Raw genomic sequence first — 22,056 nt, forward strand, 5'->3', positions numbered from 1 at the left:
TGTTCTCAACATTAGAGAACAAACAGCATCATGTAGAGTGGTAGTTAGGTTATGAACAATATCCCAAGCTTTCAATATTTCACAAAGCTCTATTTAATCCATCATCTTAAAATGGAAAGAGTATAATTGTGAACCTACGAAGAAATGGGCAACCATGGCTGGGCTGTGGAAACAGAAAGTTGCCCAAAGGCAAATGAAGGAATAAAAGTCAAGACATAAAACAACATTTAAAAACCTACACATCAAATCAAAGGCAAAGGATCTTATCAACTTACACTGTACAAACCATTGAAGTGGAGATGACAGTCTAATACTCAAAGGAAACAAATTTGAAAAATGAAAATGAAGTTTGGGAGCCATTACGGAAAAAGCTCAGTGTCCTCTCAGTTTCCGTGTCGTTCTTTGGACAATTAAAAGAAGTTGGAAAGGGGCTCATAATGTTTCTGGAGGAGCTGCAGAGATGCTCAGATTTTAATTGTGCTTTCACAAATTTGGTCTTTTTGGAAGAGTACCTAGAAGAAAACATTCTCACCCACGTTCAAAATGATATGTGTGTTCACCCTGAAAAAACCCTCACTTTGGTGTAGCAGGGCAGTGGGAGAAATATTTAGTGGTGTTTTTCTTCAGCAGACGCAGGGAAGCTCCTCAGGGTTAGTGGGAAGATGAATGAAGCTAAATAAATGGCAATCATGGAAGAAATAATAGAGATGTTGGATATATATGTGGTTGTGCAAATCTGGTAGAAGCCCCAATTACCTGCGACTGTAATGGCAGCCATGGTGAGCCGTAAAATGCACAGCACAGTTTTTAGATTAAAGACACGTCAACTGCTAAACCTGCACTTGTTCTGTTGCAATAAAACCTGACCATGAGATTAGCCGTCAGCTTAAGAGAAAACATAAAGGAAGGCCTTAGAGCAGAGAAATGAGTTGAGCCGTAACAGGAAGAGCTGAAATGAGAAGCGACTAAAGCGGAATGGAAAGTTCTAACATTGTGAAGGAATGAAGCAAGATCCATGGAAAGAAGGCAACATCAAGATCAAGAATATAATGAAGCAGAACAAAGAAGAGAAGCACAACTCTGTTTCTCCCCATGGGTGCGTGAGACTCGGGGTGTGTGTGTGTGTGTGTGTGTGTGTGTGTGTGTTTTATACATCGCAGCCTGCAGGGTTGCAGCAACTTTTAGCCCCGATGTCCATCCGGCCTCGATTACAGCAGAGCCCGACAGGCTTGCATCACACACATAGACACACACATGCACACACAGGATGAGGCTGCAGGCTGTGTGTGTGTTGTTTAGTGTGTCTGCCTGCTCTCCTCTCTGATCTGAGGAGATTTTCCAACATTGTGCATTCTACCTGACACTGTCCTCCTCCTCTCCTTCTTTATTCTACTCCTCCTCTTCTTGTTTTCCTGTCAGCTTCTCCTCCCCTCTTTTAATCTTTCATCTTTTCCTCCTTTCCACTCTCCACTCCCATCCTCTCCTCCACTTTAGATCTTTCTCTATAATCTTCCTTCTTTATCTCTCATCCCTTTTTGCAGGATTTCATTTCTTCTTCCTTGGTTGTGGCCATTTCTGTCTCACTACTTCTTCTTATTCTCTCTTTTTTTGCCTCATTCTGTCATCTTCTGTCAATTTCTCACTCATTGACCTTTGGTCTTTTCATTTTCTTCTCTTTTTGTCTTTTATTATGTCTTTTTCCAACATTTGTTCCCTTATTTTTGAAATATCATATGTCATCATTGTTATATATTTTCCTTTTCAGCTGCATTTTGGCTTGTAGCTCAGAATAGTTACATTTGTCTAAGTGTCCTGCATTGAGATATATATATTTTAAAAAATGGAATAAGAAAGCAGAAAATGCAATGAAAGTTACTAAAAAGTGATTATGTTACTCCAATGTAGAAAGAAGAAAATGTCCATAAATGTAGTTTGTAAAGTTTAGATTTACATGGTTATTCATCCACGTGGAGACTTATCAAACTGGAATGCCACATTCCTGTTTTAAAGTCTTTTTACTCGAGAGAAATGTTTTCAGGCAGTGCTGTTGAGGATGTTATTGGTTCAGAAAAGTACATTTTAAAATTAGTTATCTGCTTTAAAAAGCTATTAGAAAGGTGATAATATTTTATTAACTTTTCATACATTTTTGTTGGTTTTCTGGCTGTATTTGGACTCCAGCATGTCCAACTCCATTCTCAAAATGCCATTCTGTTTCTGTCCATTTCTCATTTTATCTTCTTTCATCTTTTATCTCATCTCTTCTTTCAGATCGTCTTAACTTCAGCTTCTTTTCTCCATCCTCTCTCAGTCCCAATCCTTGGCTTCACTCTCCTTTTCTTTGTTGTGTACTTTTCATTTTTCTTTACAATTCCTTTCTTTCTTTTCTCTGCTTCTCTGTTCCTCTTAGTTCAACATGATTTTTTTTTCTCATGTCTTGAAAACGCTTAAGATTTTTTTTTTTTAAGTTTAATCTGTTGCCTTTCTATGGAGGAGAAATCTGTGATCCATATAGTCTTTTAAACAGATGGACCCATTCTTTGGAATTTCAGTTTTCCTTCTTGGAAACGGTCTTCAACACCTTCAGGCTTCATTACGGACAACAGCAGCATCTCTCTTGCGAGCCGAGCTCCATTAGACAATCCTTGGTGTGTCATCTGAATCCTTCTGTCTCTTCCTTTGGGCTCTCTTTGTCACATCGTAGCGTTATCTTTATCACTCTAACTGATCTCCCCTCTGCTTCCTTCACTTTGCATTTGTCCTCCTTTTCTTCTGTCTATCTCTCACTCAAACATGTTTCTTTTAAGATTCTTGCCCAAATTCAGAATGTTATAATCATCTCTTTGACAACAAATTGTTTGATTAAACCGGACCATTTTCCTCCACCTGCTGTTGTAAAACAACTAATTTTGTGTTTTCTGTGTGTGAATGATTTGTTCATAATTTTTTTACATCAGAAATGAACAGAAAGTACTCCACATGAAATTGAAGAACTAGGAGTCGCTGTGCGCCTCTTATCCTGTTTGCTTCCTGTGTTGTTGTTTGAAATGCAACAGCCTCTCCTGGTTGCAAGTTGCCGTCTGACCTGCTATTCGGCTACAACTGATGAAATTAAAGATCCGCACAGACAGACAGTTGTAGATTTTTCTCTACATCTGTCAGGAAGTGTACTCCAACATTCATACTCAGGCTCTTGAGGCTTGTTTGCTGCAGGATGTTACACCACCTTGGATTCTTCTTCTTCTCATAATCTGTGTGTAACTCAGATATTGCAGCGATAACAATGTTATTTAATCTCATGCAACACTAATGTCCTCAGCCTGAAGGATGCTTGAACTGATGTAACCAGAAATAATGAAATAATTCACAAATAAAGCCAAATTAAATGACGGCATCATGGAAAAAGAAAGGTGTCTGGTTGTAACAAAGCAGAACACTTTGAATTCCACACTGATGATCCCAATACGTGCTCTATTCATGTCAGGACATAATGTGATGCAAAACTACCCTCAATTCGACACATTTACTTATACATTGATAATGATATAATATTGTAAGTTCACCCTCTCAGACACTGAAAAACTTTAATTTTGGAAAGAACACTTAAAACTGGCTATTCAAAATAAAACACAACCAAAAATAATCAATGTTGCACAAATTAAAAAAACCACACAACCAAAACAATAAGAAAATGTATCAACATGTCTCTGTAAACAAATTGGCCTTTAAAAAATATTGATAATCAGAATATAACTTGAGTTCTTTTCAGCTGATCATGCGATTAATTGATTATTTATTTTTGGATCTGTGGAAAAACGTTTCAGTCTATTGTAATGTATGGTGAAGGACCTATGTTGCTTTGGGCCTGTTTCTTTTACAAAGGTTCTGGAACAATGGTTATGTGTGCAAGAATTAATTAACTCTCTGAAATACCGGGACATACAAAATAAAATCCCCAGATACTCTAACAAAAAGCTGAAAATAAATTATCTTTTTAGTGTGAGGTATGTGCAAGAAAGATTGACCTACTTTAACAGTTTTAAACATCTTTACCTGGGGTGCCAATATATGTGCCCAGCGGCACTGTAGTGGGAAAATGAAGGCTTTTGTTGACCTTTGTTTTGAGAGTTCAGTTGTTTTGTGTCTGTTTGAGCACCAGGCCCAGCGAGCCAGAGACAACCTACAGACGCTCTCACAGACAAACTGATGTATGCCATCAGTTAAAATGAGTCAGGCGTTAACATTTCCTTGACCGTCTCTTTGATGTTAGTCATCTTCACTCTGCTGTTGAGTCCAACAGGGGGGGAGAGAGAAAGATCAAGTGAGACATAATGAGAGCACACGTTTGTCATGTGGAAATAAAACTCGTAACTCCAATTTTGGTCATTTTCAAGCCTTTCAGTTCAGTTTAAGAACAAAGACGTTTCAGTGACGACTGCAGGAAACTCGGCATGAAACCCTCTGAACCAAGACAAAGTCAGACATGTCACAATGAATCGAGCTGCCTTGAACTTCACCAACGACTGATGTTTGAGACAAAGCCCTGGTTTATAAAAACAATAACAATTCTCCTCTAAAATGTTCAGATATTTGCATCAGCAGGTAACAAATAGAGACAGGTTGTTATTAAGACCGTGGCTGATGCTTGGGTATCCATAATGTGTAACTCTGCATGTGCAAACAGGTTTAACAGAAAAGCAGATGCGTTGTTTTCAATCTATCTGTGTTTTTATCTCTTTCCTTCTCGTTTAAATTGAATCTTCTGTGTATAATATTTAATGACTTATTCTAAATTCACTGTGTTTAATTTATACAGTTGTGGGCACACTTCTGCTACTCTGCGAATGTGCTAATAGCAGAGCAAATTTTTCATTTAGCACTTTAGCTTTTTTGCTGACTTTGAAAATATTTAGCACACTTCGCTTTCTCTATGTTTCTGGGTGAACAATTTTAAAGTGCAAATTTACTCATCTGTTTTGTAAACGTTCAGCTGTTCAACATCTGTATTAAAACTTTTCCTATTGACTAATAAGAGTTCTTCAAGAAGCTAGTTGTGTATATTCATGCTCTTATTTTGAAGCAAATCAGAAGTATACAACGAATGAACAAATGAGGTATACAGAAGAATACAGTACCCACATAAACAACAAGAAGTATTGATTAAACAATATATACAAAAATTCATACATATGAATTGTTTTCATTCGTTTTCCTTCACAGGTTCAAAGAAACAAAACAATATATAGCTCAACTTACTCAGCCATGACCTTACTGAATATGACCTTACATAAAATATTATCTGTAATTTCTATGGATGTTATAAAATGTTAAGCAATATTTCTGAATTTAAAGCCATTTTTAGCATGAAAAAAGTTACATGCTCACTTTTTGACCCTGACCATGTCCTCTTCTACTGATGATTTGTAAAACTGTTGAAAATGAAAACAATTGAACATCTTTAAATGAATACTATTACTGACACAGGGTCAAAAATGGCCTCCTCTGACGGTTATGAGGGCTGTTAAATCCATTTTTTGGTTTGGCTGCTGGCGAGGTCAGCAAGCAAAGAAGATAAATAAATCAGAATACGTTTAAGTGTTTGATCCAAATGTTGAGTAGCAGAATGTTTTTTTGTAAACCTGAATTTCCTCCCTCGGGCTGAGCATTGACCTTTGACCCCAGCAGAAATGCACCGGCTGGAGAATCTCAGGATGAGGTGATGATGAAGATGTTGCGTGGGTTTCTGTATCAGTGGAAGTGGAGAGAGCATCGTCACAGAGATGAGATGGGAGACAGATTGAAGTTGACAGAGACTGTGATGAGAGAGAAGTGAAAGCAGAGTTCCCTTCCTCCTGGGACACACTGCGCTCGGTGTGTGTGTGTGTGTGTGTGTGTGTGTGTGTGTGTGTGTGTGTGAGTGCTGCAGGCTGCTGCACTTCGACAGATGCTCTCATTAGTCAAACAGGCGCTCTGTCCGCTCTGTGAGGCTCATTAACCAGCACACTTCGACACAATTAACCCGACCTGCACCGTTTCTCCTCATCCAACCTGGGAATAAAATGAATTAATTTAATAACTTTTCCTACACTACAAAATCTCTTCACCAACATGTTGCAACAAATAGATGTGTTTGTTTCATATTCACCTGAGTGGACCTGACCTGTTGAGTCCTTTGACTGATTTCTGCTGAGGATTTTCATCAAACTGAGTCAGACTAAGCAGAGTCAGAATCTGCTCCCTGATGTTTCTCATCCCTAGCATAGAAGGCTGCCTCGTGTTTGAGGTTTTATTTTCTGAACAAACACAATGAACCTGACAACTTCACTGTGATGATGAGACTCTGCAAAGCTGCAACCAGCCGCTGCAGCGACTGTTGTTCTCTCTGTAATGAAACAAATCAAACACAACATGTTCAGTGAGCTCAAAGGCACAGCAGCGCGTTGCTTGTCTGTGTGTGACAAATGGATCTGGACCAAGTTTTTTTGTTTTTTTCTGGATCTTTGACAGTAGGTAGATAAAATTGTGCTGTGTGGGATGTGAAACCTGGTAACAGACTCCTTTCTGCTTCCACTTGTTGGATATTTACATTTGACTACAGTTCGTAAGCAGACCCTATGCAAAAAACAGCTTATGATTTGTTCGTTCTTTAAATCCAGTTTATTTACACATTTGGTTTAAACAACACAATAGTTTGGATACTGAATAAGAGATAAACAACATATCTACGGATTTTGCTCCATATTTGTATAGCTGCTTTGCATTTCCTCAAGAAAACCTCACAGCTTGGGCAGATTTTGTCTTTTTCGTTTGTCAGAAGTTTTAAACCTGGTAATGAAACACACAGGCTTTTCTGGCTGCTTTTCTGCAGCGTATTTCATGTGATTTCAACAGTCTTAAGCCTCACAACAGCTTTGCTTTGCTACAATAACATTAGCAGTGAACTCCACTCTTGCCTGCGATGGATTTATATTGATCTGAAGACGGCACGGAGCTCAGGAGATCCACAACCTCCGTAACAAGTTTCAACAACCCTCCTAGAAGTGAATTAGCCAAAGTAGCAGCTTTTGGAAGATTGGGTTAAAAATGTTCATTGTGTGTGTGCTTTGTGCTATGTTGCTGCGCTGCCTGAGTGTGTTGCTAGATGCAGGAAAAGCTGGGTGTTTACCCGCACAATAGAGCAAATCTAAGCCTTTGATCACCCGACTGAGTCGCCAAATCTGCTGGAAAATGTATGAATGAAGGTGTGTGATTATCTTTCTGTCTTTGTGGGGACCTTTTACATATTTAGATCATAAGTAAAGGACAGTTAGGTTTGGAAATAGAGGCTTGGAATGGAATGTGTCAATTTGAATGTTAAAATTATTTCTTACCTGTGCATCAGATTGCAAAATTAGAGATCCTAAAAGAAACTATTCACTTGGCCTAATATGATGTAATTTTTCTATTAACCTAAAAGGTGTTGTGAAACACAAAAACTCATAATTTCTTTAAAAATGTTATATCTTTATTTTATTTTTTACACTGGATTGAGGCAAGTTTCCTCAAAGTTTTCATGTGCCGTTACGTGAGATATCTGGTGAAACAAATAAAGGTGTTCGGTTTGTGATCCAAATAAAAACCAAGTGGAAGATAATGAAGGGATGTGTAAAGTGACAATGAAGCATCTTTAATTTTTTTGTAGCACACAATTATAATATATTTGTCAAAAATGTCTTGCTTGAGTTAGAAACTGGAGCTCCTTGCAATATCTGTTCTCATTTCCGGTTAGCATTTCCAAGCAGTGGCAGCACAAACACTAGTTTCTCTTCTTCCTATGTTTGGTTCCCTTCATCTTCATTTTCTATGTCGTTTCTGCATCGCATCGTTTTCCCCAATTCAAACTGACAGGGTTGAATGTTATTCATTGCAAAAAATTGCTGTTCTGGCTGGAAGGAGCTAGCATTGTAGCACCTAGCATACATCATCACCCAGGATGCATAGCAGCATAGACAATATGGCAACAACTGTGCAACATTTTAATTCAATTTATAAAAAATAAGTAATTACAGTATTTTTTCTGTACTGTTTTATGTATATTGTTACAAATAATCAAAGATCCCTTTAAGTTTAGCTTAAGTAATTTTGACAACAAAAACGAAATGGAATGGAGAAAATAACCCTTTAGCAACAGTTCACATTCCATAATGGTTTATAAGCATAAATGTAATCTCAAAATAATTGGTTGCCTATTTTGTCCTAATTCATATAAAAGATAAAAGTCAAAATGAACAAATATGGTGTGTCAAATGTTGAGGCTACAGTGTCATCATAATACCCTTAATTGGTTATTAGTAGGAATTTTTTTGCTCTTCTGGTTGGTTGAAAATCTAAAAGTTTGATAAAACAGTAGTTTGTAGTATTATCAGTAGAGGTGAGGTTTGAAGTCTTTCCCATACTACCCACATGAGCACGCATCAAAATATCCAGCTTTACACCTTCATTGATTTTTAACAAATATGTTCAACAAAGTTGTGAGTTTGAGACACGCACCCAGAGAAAGAGAGAGAGACATTAAAAGCTCAAACATCATTTACACTCACAGATCATCAAAACTGAGGATTCGTCCCACTGAGTGACATACACTTACACACTGAATTTAAAAAGCTCACAGCGGCGCACTAAAATACACGCCGTTACCCAGATGCAGAGCCAGGAGCTCCACAGCTGCACTCCTTCAAGTCCCTGGAGGTGGTTGGCTGTTATTTATAGGCCCCACCCACAAGCAGAGAGCCTCCACCAGCTGAGGAGATGGATCATTTAAAGAAGCATGAATTACAAAACTGATTCTCAAATCCTGTCACAATGCACCCATGTCCGTGCACACACCGAGGAAGAGGCCCACATGGTTATAAATTTGAGCAGACGCAACCATCACACACCCGCATTTGTCATCCAAAGAGATCCTCCATCAATAATCAAGGAAGTCCTGCATTAAAGTTTCACCGCTTTATTTTTTAATGGTTGACAAAAGTCCTCAGATATTCATAATTTAGACGACAGTCGCTGTTTCTCGGATTACATTGGATACTCTTAAGTTAGCATGATGATGCAGAGTGAGAGATGAGGAGCTAGCACAGAAATAGCCCACAACCAGCTGGCTCCTGTCCCTGGATAGACCCTTCCCTTCCCTACGCTTTTTAAATGCTCCATAATCCGAGTTACTTGATTTATTTGTTAAAGTGCAGGAATGGTGTAAGACCAGGACGTTCATCAAGTGGAGAAGTTAAGTGACACATTTTATGAGTTACTAAAACTCATAAGATGAGTTTAAATCCACTTCAATCTCCAAATTGAGGTGGAGATTGAAGAGATTGAAACCATAACAACAATAATGATGGTGACCCAAAAAATGATGACCCTAATCTTGGGTCATGATTAAAAGAACAAGATCCTGCAAACACATGATTGAAATGAGCTAGGAGGGAGCTAAGTGTGAGCCACTGCTTCTCCACATCAAAAGGAGTCCACTATTGGACATTGGACCAAGACGCTCTCCCCATAACCCCCCAAATTTCTTCTTTTCTTTGCTAATGCGACTCAAATACATGTTTTTTTTCTTCCCAATTGTGACCTATATCCAGATTTTTCACTGCAGTGAAAAAGCCGGAGCCCGATTCTGAACTTTTCACCCTGAAAAGATACAATCTGTGCCACTTCTATATATGGTACTAATACAGATACGTATCAGATTGTTTTCAAAGTGTCTGCAGTCTGTCTGGTTATGTTGCATTTTATCCAGCTTTTAAGTCATTCGTGTGAGAGATGCATCATAATTCTGCTCCAGAAAAAGCCAGACATGGTAAATCTGGACGTAAACAATGCCTGGAAATTATGTTTATCAAATTATGAAAGAAGCATATGTCACTGAAGTGAATCACGTCACGATCCCACCACTCATGTTTCTGATTACACATCAAACAGACTTTGGGGATGTAAACTGTTCCCACAGAAGTCTCATTGTGATTGCATTTAATTAGTAGTATAAAAAACATGCAAAAAAAGTGGATTTCAGCAAAAGGATCAGAATTGGGCCACAAGATCTTTTGCGTGAAGGCATTCCATGTATTGAGCTGGTGTTCTGTATGTTTTATTGTACCTCATATAAAGTTGTTGGAATGTTTGAGAGGAAATGCCATCACTTAAATGAGGGGTCTTGGAGCAGGGACAGCTACCTGAAGGAGCCACTGGTCTGGAAAGATTTGGTCTAAGATGTTCTGGTTTGTGTTTCTCGTGTTGAGTTCTTTGCATCCTGGATTGATCTTGTTGGGAGTCTTTCTTGTCTCACTTCCATCCTATTGTGGATGTTCTAGTTTGATCTTCAGGTGTAATCCTTATAACCTGTTGTGATTAGATTTTCTTTCCCAGTGATTTTTTTTTTGGTCTTTTTCTCCCTTTATGTTCTGTCTTTTTTGCCATCTTTTCTCATTTTCTTGCCTTTTTTTTCCAACTCAATTTTCTCTTGCTTGATTTTATCAAGTTTGAGCTTGCAAATGTTTGATTTTCCTTTTCCTTTCAGCAGTTTTTACCCTCCCTTTCATGTTCTCTGCCTTTCTAGTCATCTTTTCATCTTCTGCTGTAACTCTTGCAGAACCAATCTCACTGTCTCTCACAAACACAGACACACACACATCAAGTACGTCCCTCCGACTGTTGAAAGCCTTTGTTATTTTTTGACGACGTGTAGCAGCACTCTACCTGTCGACGCTACCAGATTAAAACAAACACTGATCTGGCGGTGTATCCTCTTCTACTCATCACACTTTTTTATAATACTTCTTTTTTCTAAAGAAGACATCAGGAAGATACATTTGTTGTTGTTGATTTTCCCTTCTTTTAACAGTAATTGTGTGCCACTTTTTTCTCTCCCTTGTTGTGTCTCTTGCAATGTTTTTCCTCCTCACCCACCCATCTGTTTTCCCTCCTGTATTATTGATCCTCCCAGCAACCGTGTCAATACAAATCAGGCCTGTGGATCCACTTTTTGCCTGTATTGATTGGACTCAGCGGCCATGGTGCTCCTGAGCAAAAAGCGGCACCCCTCCACCACTCCTCGCCTCCCTCAGGGCTACGCATTCTCCTCCGTGGGAAACAGAGATCCTGATTGCCAACTGGAGCAAAGCTGCGCTTAGTTTCAGCCTCAGCTCACTGGGAATTGAGTGATGGCGGCTGATGCAATGATGTCATCAGCTCGCTCTGTGGACACAGCGGCCATATTTAATTTATGTTGCTTTAAAGTCTCATCTGATCCCCCTTTTGATCTCCAAACCTCTAGTTTGTGTCATTACAGCCCCTGGAATTTTTCTGCATACATATTCTAACCACCCTGCATAATTCAGTACATTGCAACATCATGTTTACATTAATTTTACTTGTTTTCAATTTGGCATTTGCCAGATCAAATAGAATATAACCCGTATAACTTTGTTTTACGAGGAGGATTTCAGGTGCAATCAAGTGCAATCAAAGGAGTTTTGTCTTAGTTCTTTTTAACCTTCTTATATTTTGTCACATTCACACAAAGGTAGATAACTTAAGGCTGTAATATTTAAAATAAATCAGTTAATTCAACTCCTGTATTATTAAACTGGGCTGAAATGAAATGAAGGTAAGTGGTTAAATTGGTTAATTATTAACTCAGCAGCAGGAATGAAATCTGGATCCAGAATATGTTTTAAGACAATCTGAGGCAACTTTAGTTATTAACTCTATGTCATTTAAAAACTCAAAAGACTTTTATTTATTCATTTATTATTTTCACATACAAAACACAAATTAAATTATGAATGTATTAAAGTCATAATTTAATTCAGCATATTCACATCCCACTCTCTGTTCAATAAACTTTGCAGGATTAAATCAACACAGAGAAATGCAATCATGCATACTCAGACTAAAGGGCAACATAGAGTAGTTGATTAACTTAATTAACATGGTTTTGGACTGTGCAGGACCTTCTTAATGCAAAATAATGGTACTATGCCACTTGCTTTTTTTTTTTTGCTTTTTTTTTTGGTATTTATAAAAAATGATCAAATTACTTCTTTGGGTACTGATTTAGAATGATTGAGAAAACCAGGAATCATTATCTCTCAGAGTTCTTTATTTCCTTCTAATAATTTCTAAACCAATCAAAACTTCTTCAACCTACATCCATTTTGGTCTTTTTTTGTCTTTGTCAATGTTGAAAAGATAATGCTGTTGCATTCAACTCATCGCAGATATCTTGCCTCTGCGCTTTTTATTTTTTCCTCCTTCGTTTCCACTCTAACCACAGAGTCCAACTCTAATTGAGTTTTTGTGTAGCTGTTCGCTCCTCCTACACGCCATCCTGAGAGCCCAGACGTCATTTTTGACTCGTTGTGGATTAGGTTAGTGGTCAGGAAGAGGGCACTCTGTACTAACACACACTGTGAAGCAATGACAGATTTTATTCTGTGTTATGTTCTGTAATATAAATTTTATATCAGTTTTGTTTCCATTTATTGCTATTTTAATTCAAGTGAAGTAAAAAAAGACCCAAAGGTATTGTTAATACTCTCACCACAGCTAGCTTAAAAATACAAATCAAGAAAAATTTGAAGTAGCTTTTTAAAACAGAAAATATAAGCCATGCAAAGAATGCAACAATCAAAAAAAACAAAATCAGCTGCTGATAAATATATATAAGAAATTATAAGATTACATTACCAATAAATTATATAAAAAAAGATACCAAACAGGTTAGTTGTTTTAGTTTATGACTAGGTTTATTTAGAAAGCCTGAGTGATGATGAGCAACAAGGTCAGCATCTCTGTTGCAGATTGGTTACAGTTCACCTGTTTCCACCTGCAAAGACATGCAAGGTCTTCCACTCTGTTTTGTCTAAATGAAATAAAGAACAATTAAAAAACTGATTGGGATTCTGTTTACCTTTTACCTTTGATGACTTTTAAATGGTTTTTATCCGATTTGCTTTTTGTGCTCAAAATTAGCTTTTTGTGCCTGACATTAGGAAAGTCAGGATGTGTAGGTGGTTATACTCTTAACATGTCAGCAGATTATAGCCCAAACATTTCTAATGGAGATAATGGAAAACTGAGGATTAAGAAAGGGAAATTTCTTAATCTTAATTTTTCAGGAAATTGTCTTTCCTGAAAAAAATTGATTTGATTTGCTAACTTTAGTAATTATTGCACATTAGTTGGTGTTTTGTACGTTCTGTTCCCAATAGGGACATTTATGGATTGATTTCTCAAATTCTTGTCATGTGTAATTCTCATCATTATCTGCCTTGTTATCTTAGCTCCAAACTCTCTCTCTCTTTCTGTCTCTTCTCCTTCCGTCACTGGTCTTCCTCTTTCATCCCTCTCTCTTCATCAGTAGTGAAAAATGGGGCTTAATTAACTGAGTGCCTGCAGGACTTTGGCTTTCTTCGCATGTGTGTGAGTGTGCTGAGGTAAAGTAGGCCATTCTATAAGGTGGTTAATTAGGATGCAGCAGGCCTCTGTCCACTGGCTCCAAGGGACCAGATGGAGAGCTGGGTTCACCAACAGAGGAGGGTTTGTTCAATGGGTTTGCTTTGACTTGATTGCAGAATGACAACATGGGCTTGAGATTCTTCTGCAGCACATATCTTCTCTTTTAGTTTGTTTTTACATATAACTATAATTTTCATGCTTAGCATAGGTTAGACATGAGCATACTTCTTTCAACTCAATTGTTGCATATACCAGCAGCCATTTGAACTCAGTAATAGCTCATTTTAACTTTCAAAGCAATCAGAATGGAATATAACATACTCTGATGCAAATGGATGGAATCCTTAGAAACATTTTCTTTATAAATTAGAAAAGCTTGGGTGGGAATTCAAACAGCTTAACAATTTATACATATTTACTAAAATGAAAACTAGAATGACTGGTTGTGTATGCAAAAGGTAAATAGACAGAAATTACATACCACAGCACAGTGACAGAAAGTTTAAAGATAAAATTATGTAAAGACTTTGGACGATAGTTGAGGCAAACATGTACCGTTGTGCTCAAGAAACAATAACTGTTTACTCCACTTCCCTCCATCCATCCAATTTATAATTAATTACACTTATTTGTTGTAAAATCAACTAGCAGACTTAGATTTAATCCAATCTTTTTATAATACCGGCACATTTCTTATTAATGTGAGTTTTATTTACATTACCTTTTAGGTTTGGAGCTCTTCACCAGAGATAGTTCATAATAATAAAAGTAGAAACAGATAAAAAGAGATTTGACTGCGGTATATTTTCTAATGATTTTCCAACAGGTTATAAGTAAATTTAGAAATGTAATTACATTGATTTTTAATCTTCTGTTTGCATTGTTTCACTTGAAATATGTTTTCCTATTTAAAGAAATGATTTGACAAAGCAGAAATCTATTTGAGGGAAATAATAAATTGTCTTAACATAAACAATCAAAGGCTGTCAGAAACTCTTCAATTTATCTGTTGAGCTCAGAATAGAAAATCTTGTTTTTTCCAACTCTTGGAAAAAAAGACATTGTGTCACATAAAGTAAAACATAGTTTTAGAAAGTTTTTAAGTCTTCACAAAAGAAAAATATCACAAACACAACAACACAAAGCTGGGGTGCATTCACATTCTGAAAACATAAGTTTTGTTGTCCTGGCAACCAGGCAGCAAGTCACCACAGAAATACATCCCACACTGTCAGTCGAACACGTGCAAGCACCAGCGGTCAAATACACATCAATGTGAGTATTTGCACTTATTAAGGGTAAAATGGATGGTGGCAGACATAGCAATAATAGTTGGGCCTTCACTCTGACAGAAACACAAGCTGAGTGTCATGCAGCTCGCTCTGATCCTTCTCCAGAGCCAACACAGCTGTGTCTCTGTTTGTGTCTAAAGTCACCTGATGCACACAAACAGCAGGCTTTTAAGGAGTACACTGATCTTTTGTCATTCTGTCAAGGAATAAAAACGCTGGCTGGTAATTTAAGTAAAAAATGATCCAAATTACGATAACAGTTATACCAATTTCTATTTTTTTGGCCATTTTTGATTATTGTGCAAAAATAAAAATGACAATCAAGGGGAAAAAGTGGAATAGGCAAATTAAGGGTATTCTCAAACCCACATAGTCATTTGACATTGTTCAATTTTGAATTGTGAAATGAACCAAACCCTTTGAAACACCTGTGCTGGTGCTGCACAAAGAACCAGTGAAGGAAACAAAACAAAAACCTGGAGAAGACACTGAGTGCAACTTCCTTCTTCATAAAAATATAAACAAAAATGGAGTGGCGTCAGATTTTAGCAGTTGCAGGATTTCACTTTTGTTGTTGGTAAAAGACCAAGAGCCATTTCAACCGCTAGCGCTAGACACACAAGTTTGTTTTGATTGCATTCACCCAGAATTCCCTGGACTATAGTCCACTTCCTACTTTGGAGCGTTTTACACTTAGTATTTACATGCATTTGAACCGGACAGAGTTCACTTAATAATTAATCTGAGACTTAGGTTTGTAAGTGAACCAGGGTTCGATTGTGCATTTACATCTCTGCAAACAAACTGAACTTTCTGGACAGATGAACCAGAGTTTGATCAAAGTGGTCTAAACGGGGCTGGTATGAATGCACCTTTAATGATCAAGATGAAAAAAAGCATTGCAAAGCAGCTACTTAGGTCAACCTTGGTGAAATCCAACTCTCACTGGAAACAAGTCTGACTTCCTGCCAGCAACAAGGACCAAACTCTGACAACGTTTGATCAGGGTGTGACTGTAAGAAGAGGCCTCGTCCACCCAGAGGACTGGCTGAGTGACATGGTCGAACGTCATCTCTACGTCCACAAAACACATGTAGACTGGTTGGGCGAACTCCCATGAAGCCTCTATTATCCTGTGGATGTAGAGTCTTTATGTTTGTTGAATAAAATATGCTGTAAAGACCTAAATCTGTTTCATTTTCACTTTTATATTTTAGGCCCAAAAGCCAAAGAGTTTTTAGGAGAATGAGATGACAGCGCTGCATTTAGCTTCGGTTCCTGCGCTCTTTGGCAGCTGATTGCAGAACTCTGTATTTTCTCTTCTTTGGAAATATTTTTACAGCAAATAACCTTTTATTTTTATTTTTCTCTTTTGAAGTCTTCAAAAAAACCAAAAAACAACTTGAATCTCGGAGTTTTGAGGGGGTCGTCATGCTGTTTCTGGTTTATGCTTGCTTTTTCCTTTTATGTGTTTTAGATCTTCTTGCACTTTCCTTCTCATCTTTAATGTCTCTTGCGCGTGCTGATCACAGATGTTTTTCTCCCCCTGTTGCGCTGCTTAGCAGGTTGCGACAAACAGGTTTGTTGAAAGCGCTTTATATATAAACTTGTCTTTCAATTGAATAAGTTTTCATCATCGGCTTTGTGACAACCTGTAGGCGTGACTGTATTTTAATTTAGTCCCCTACATCTTGTTTTCCTCCCCTCCCCTAATTGAGGCGAAGCACTCGCAGCAGAAGTGGTTTTCTATTTTTGAAGCCGCGTTGGTTGGCTGCCACATCTCCTCTTCACGCTAAATCCATCAGCTGCCATTCAAATCAGATACTCAGAGGAGAAAGACAGAAAATAGCTCCTCTCATTGTGTCTCTGTCCCCTCAATTCTGTTGCCTCCCGCTCCAATTCTCCAACGATGGTTGTAACTGATCCTCTGTGAAAAAAATGGAAATTAGAAGACAGCAGATTGGAGTTTGGCGTAAACAAAGCTCAATTCTCTCCCTTTTTTTAGCTTCGTTTTGCGGAACAAGGCGTGACACGCTTTGCATTGAGATTCAAATGAATAAGTGGTGGCTTAAGATGGACTTATCCGCACTTCACTGGGACTATTTATCCGCTTTTGTAAAGGATGTGTCATTCTCGACTCTTCCTGCGTAAAAGGCTAAAGACAAAACAGCGTTCTCTGTTCAGCCCATCTGACTGCGAGGAATTATTTCTGTTCAGAGCTTTATGAAACTTTATTGATCTCTCCCAGGAAGCTAGGCCATCCCCTCAGCTGAACTGATCTGGCAGATAAGCGGAGGACAATCAATTCACAATCAGAACACAGAGGAAAAGCTCAAATCTGAGCCAACAGTTATACACATCAGAGTGTTTGTTTCTTTTGAAATTGAGGAGGAATTGTTCCAAACACGAAGGCTGCAGAAATATTATAACAGCAGAGGACTGAGAGTGAGAGACAGATCAGGGATCGCAATAAGAGGATGAAGAGGAAAAAGATGAAGGGCTAAGTACAAGTTGGACCTAAAACACAGAAGAGAAACCAGATGGGTTCAACAAGTTTTACTCACAGAAAAGCAAATGTGTAATGTGAGCGGCTACTTCTTGGGTTCAACGCTCAGGCCAGACTCAAACTGGAAGTCATCAGGAAATGGAAGTCCGACTCTCTTCTGTAGAGACTTTTAACCTCAACAAACTTGAAACCTCAGGGATGAAACTATTATTTTCTTAAAATATTTAATCGTCTCCCTGTTATCAGTCATAATGTTTGACATTAGGTATGCATTGTGAAGAACTCTGAAGGCTTTATCCCTACATTTCAGTTGGCTTGAGTGACAGCACCTCGATGTGCCTCTTTTTGACTCATTTTGTTTCTTTTTATTAGGATAATAATGTTCATGTTGCTTGACCCATTTTGAGCCAGACATCCCCTGTTGGACATATGACCTTTGAGCCAACTCTAGAATGATTAATGCTGCGTAAAGAAAGGAAATGAGAGGCTGGTTCAATGACTGCAGGCTGATCAGGCGCCATCATTTAACCTCGCTGCCGTTCCTGACGATCTATTGGGACATTTGAAATGTTCCAAACATGGCAAAAAGTAAAAATGAAATTATAAAAATATATCAAATAAAGGAAAATAAACAAAAGTCTCGTGCTTTATGGCAACAGAACTGCCTGTGGTTTGACACGTTTGTGATTCCGTATTTTTCTCAAATTTCTCATCTCTTATGTCTCTCAGATGCATTGATCACCTTTTTGCATTGCTTATTTGTGGATTTTGTTCATCAGTGGCATTCCAGAATAACAGAGTGGTTCAAAGCCTCAATCTGTGTGGTATAGAGCTGCTTGATCAGTTAATTAACTGCAGTTAATTAGCTGCGCCTTCCTGCCCTTGACTCTCTTAATTGCAAGGGAAAGGCTGCAAGTATTTCTTTGACGCTGCTTCTTCATTTCAGTTTTGTTTGCTAAATAAATAGTGACACTGTGCAATATCATTTACTGTTTATCTCAGGTAGTATAAATGTAATATTATTTTTAAACCCTTGTGATGAATTAGAAATTAGTGCATATTAAGTTTGGTTTTATGGTGATTTACTTTGTTTTTCCACTAATTTGTGCCAGAACCTGCAACAACTTGATTTTGGCAAAAAGTTTACCTAACTTTTTATATGAAAACATTCAGTGATGCTGGAATGTAAAAGTGCAAATAGATTTTTTAATGCAACATCTTCCCATCTTCTCACCTACAATTAGCTTGTTTACAGAGTTTTTCCTCCTTCTGTTGTTGGGTTTTTCTGTTTATCTGCAATCAAATCTTTCTTTTCTTCACTCTTCATTGATGTACCTCCTCCTGGATTGTTTTTAAGAGACATGCTGCTGTGTGAAGCGTTTCCCCGCACCCCTCTAACCTAAAAACTGTGCTGCAGTTCAGTGCCAGGGAAAATGTAATCTCACCAATGAAAGGAACTTACTCCAAAACTCAGGGGGATATGAGTTAAAGCAGAGGGATGAAAGAAATCATGGATAAAAAGCTGAGCAGAACAAATTGAATCTCATTCTGAGGCATTTCTTCACGTGTTAGACAGTCCTGAAAGTCTGAGAAAACATCCTACAGCTGGTGTGGAGAATCTGGCTAACGAGAAAGTGAAAAAACTCACTTAAATAGCATCATTTTACACCTGAAATGAGGAAAAAGTTGGACACATTAAGCCATGCTTGAGATATCCATTCAGTGTGAAAAGTGATGCTGCGCGACCCGGGTTCTGCTCCTCCGGAGCCTTGGCACGCCTGTGTGTGTTCGTGAAGCTCTGGCTTCAGCTCAGCGCCTCACATCAGGGATCTCTGCAGCGTTCAAGCTGTGAAGTAAATTTTCTGTGCTGAGAGGGATAAGTGCAAGGATATGAAAGAGTGCTTCATTTAAGAGAAGCTAAACTCAGATGAGACGAATAGCTGTTAACACCTGAAGGCTAAATGGTGGTCTCCCTATTCAGCACAGACAAAAAACAAATCTATAAGACACAGCAAAATAGGTACATGTAATTAGAGCACAAAACCAAGTGAACCTGTTTTTAGGTAATTTTGTAACGCTTTCAGATGAAATTATTTATCTTCTACAGCTCTATCCTTCTGAAAAACATGTTTTATATTTGCCAACGTGTTTTCATTACTGAATTTAATTAGATTGCAACTTTAATTTGGAGCAGAATTGCTTGCAAAAATTATTTTTAAATGAAGATTTTGATATTTTGCTTTAGTTGTCCTGGATGATGGATGTGGTGAGCAGCAACTGGATTAAATGTCTTACTTTGAGATGAATAAAGTATTCACTTTCCTTCATTCATTTGTACGTCCTTGTATTTATTCTTGCTGCAAACGTTAATATAACATTTTGGGTTTTAAGTGATAGACTGATAGTAGGTTGACATGTTGAAGTGGAAAATCAGGATACGTGGTTTCCAAAATCTTTGTTTTTAAATTCAGATTTAAAAAGTAGAGACACGTTTTTCATATATATCACGCCTTGCCACTGATCCTCAGTTGGTTATCGGACTGGCTTTGGCTAGACCACACAAACACACTGACAATTCAAACCAGATATTAAATATACCAAATAAGTAGACATATGCATATTTTGTCTCACTGTGTGAAGCTAAATCAGACCAAACTTCTCTTGTTAGTAATAACTAACCTAAAACCTTAGCCAAATGCCAGCAGAATTTCTTAGAGATTTTTTTTTACTTTCTTCAGATTTAGGTGTGTACAAACGTTTGGTCAGAATCAGGGATAATTGTCTCCTAACTTGTATGACTTGGGTCAAAGCTTTTGGGTTTCCTCCACACAGTTTGCTTCAGAGACAACTGAGTTCATCAATAATGATTGGTAGTTTCCTGTCAACAGTTTGTACCTGAACTGTGGATCACTGCAGCTCCTCCAGAGTTACCATGGACTTGTAGACTTGCAGTTTTCTCACCCTGTTTCCATTTTTAGGAAAGCTCTTAGAGATAATCCTTAAACTTCTCCGTAACTTTCTCTCTGACCTGCCTGCTGTGTTTCTTGGTTTTCATGATGTTTGTTCTCTAACAAACCCAGAGGCCTTGAAACAACAGCTGGATTTCACCACATGCACACATAAATTTTGCATCCTTAAAGCCCTGGCAACAAGACAGATAATCAATTCGCTTCCATCCTCTGAGTGATCAGGAACCCAGAATGCTTCACTGTCGATATGAAAGGGCGTCATTCTGTAATGACGTTCAGTGGTTCCCCATCCGGAGGGGGAAAAAGTCTTCACAAGTCATTATTCTGGTGTCAGTGACCTCTGATCTGCCTGGAGGCTTGGAGGAGGTTCTGCCAGCTCTGCCAGCTCCCAGATGTTTTGCTTTTTTAAAGTTTGCGCCTCGCCTGATGTCTGCTGTTGACCTGTGGTGCTGCATCTGAATGTGTTAATATTTATCATGATAATGGGACAGATTTCATTTCCCTTTCATACACGGGCCACAGCTTTGCGTATGCTAAACAACCAACAGGAATGGATGTGATTATTCTGGATTTTATGCTTTGACTGAAGAGCAATGATGCATACAGAAAACAGGAATGTGTGCCTCTTCCTTATTATCACTCTGTCCTCTTCTCCCACTGCTTTTAAGTTGATTTGTCCCCTTTAATCCACAACTAATATTTAAATGTCTGCTTTAATGTGACATTCTGTAGCATGTAGCACTATTTTCAGATGAAGATGGCCTTCTTGTTGCCATATGGGAGACTCTGTTATAGTTTAGGATGTTTTTCATGGGTATCAAGGACTTTAAAGAACCAGAGGGACTGAACATATACTGCAGCATCTAGTTTTTACTTAATTAAGACTGTTTCAGTTTTTCTCCCTTATTTATTTTTGTTTTCTTACATCTATTTCTTCCTTTGATATGTTGTTTCATATCCACTTTTTCCACTTTCGATATTGTTATCTGAGGATCAGTATTGGCTGATACCAATACGATACAGAAGAATCCTAACCCCAAATTAACTGAATTATAAATGTATTTGATAACTTTGCACCAGTAGAGCACACTTAAACACACCAATATCTTCACAACTCCGACAAACTTAAAAAAAAAAAAACACACACACACACAACTTGTAATTATAAGTATAATAGCCAATGTAAAATAAATAATAAGGAAATTGAAACTGACAAAAATAATAGGTTTATCTTGGTCAAACATGCAACAATAAGCTAAACCTGATTCTAAACATAACTCAAAATAAATAATAAAGCAAAATGTTGCTCAAAGCAAAAATTATTGAATTCACAGATCAAAACTTTTTTTCAAAATTGGGTTCAATACAGATATTAATGTCGGATTGGTACATTTCTAGTTTCTTACCCATTAATTTCTTCTTCTTTAACTCTGACTCCCATCTCAGTGGATTGATGTGTCGAGGGACCTCTTCCTCCTCACCTCCTCATCATCCCCTTTGTCTCTCCCCTCCCTCTCCTGCTCTGTGTGTTGACACACCTTCAGAGGTGATATAAAAAGACAGAAAAAGACACCGTTGTGTTGGGTTGTCATCTCCTCTCCTCCTCTCCTGTCACCTGCTCATCCTTCCTTTCTTCTCTGCTTCCTCTGAAGTGAAGTTTCTTCTCTTGTCAGGCTGTTGTCTCCCGCGCTGCTGTGAAACGACCCAGGAGTCAAAACAACAGCGAAGCACCGAGGCACCCCCCAAACTGAACAAATCCCCCTTCAGAACCAGGCGACGTGAAATAATAAGA

The 22,056-nt window shown here is 38.0% G+C and overlaps 1 protein-coding gene across 1 annotated transcript in view; it reads left to right on the forward strand.

Moving 5' to 3' along the window:
• LOC106956217 (neural-cadherin-like) overlaps nt 1-22,056 on the forward strand; it is a 75,908-nt gene that overhangs the window by 42,275 nt on the left and 11,577 nt on the right. The gene's annotated exons all lie outside the window — the stretch shown is intronic.

Source organism: Poecilia latipinna, unplaced genomic scaffold (assembly GCF_001443285.1).
Source record: "Poecilia latipinna isolate Pla-1442-1.1 unplaced genomic scaffold, P_latipinna-1.0 Scaffold798, whole genome shotgun sequence".
Taxonomy (NCBI): Eukaryota; Metazoa; Chordata; class Actinopteri; order Cyprinodontiformes; family Poeciliidae; genus Poecilia; species Poecilia latipinna.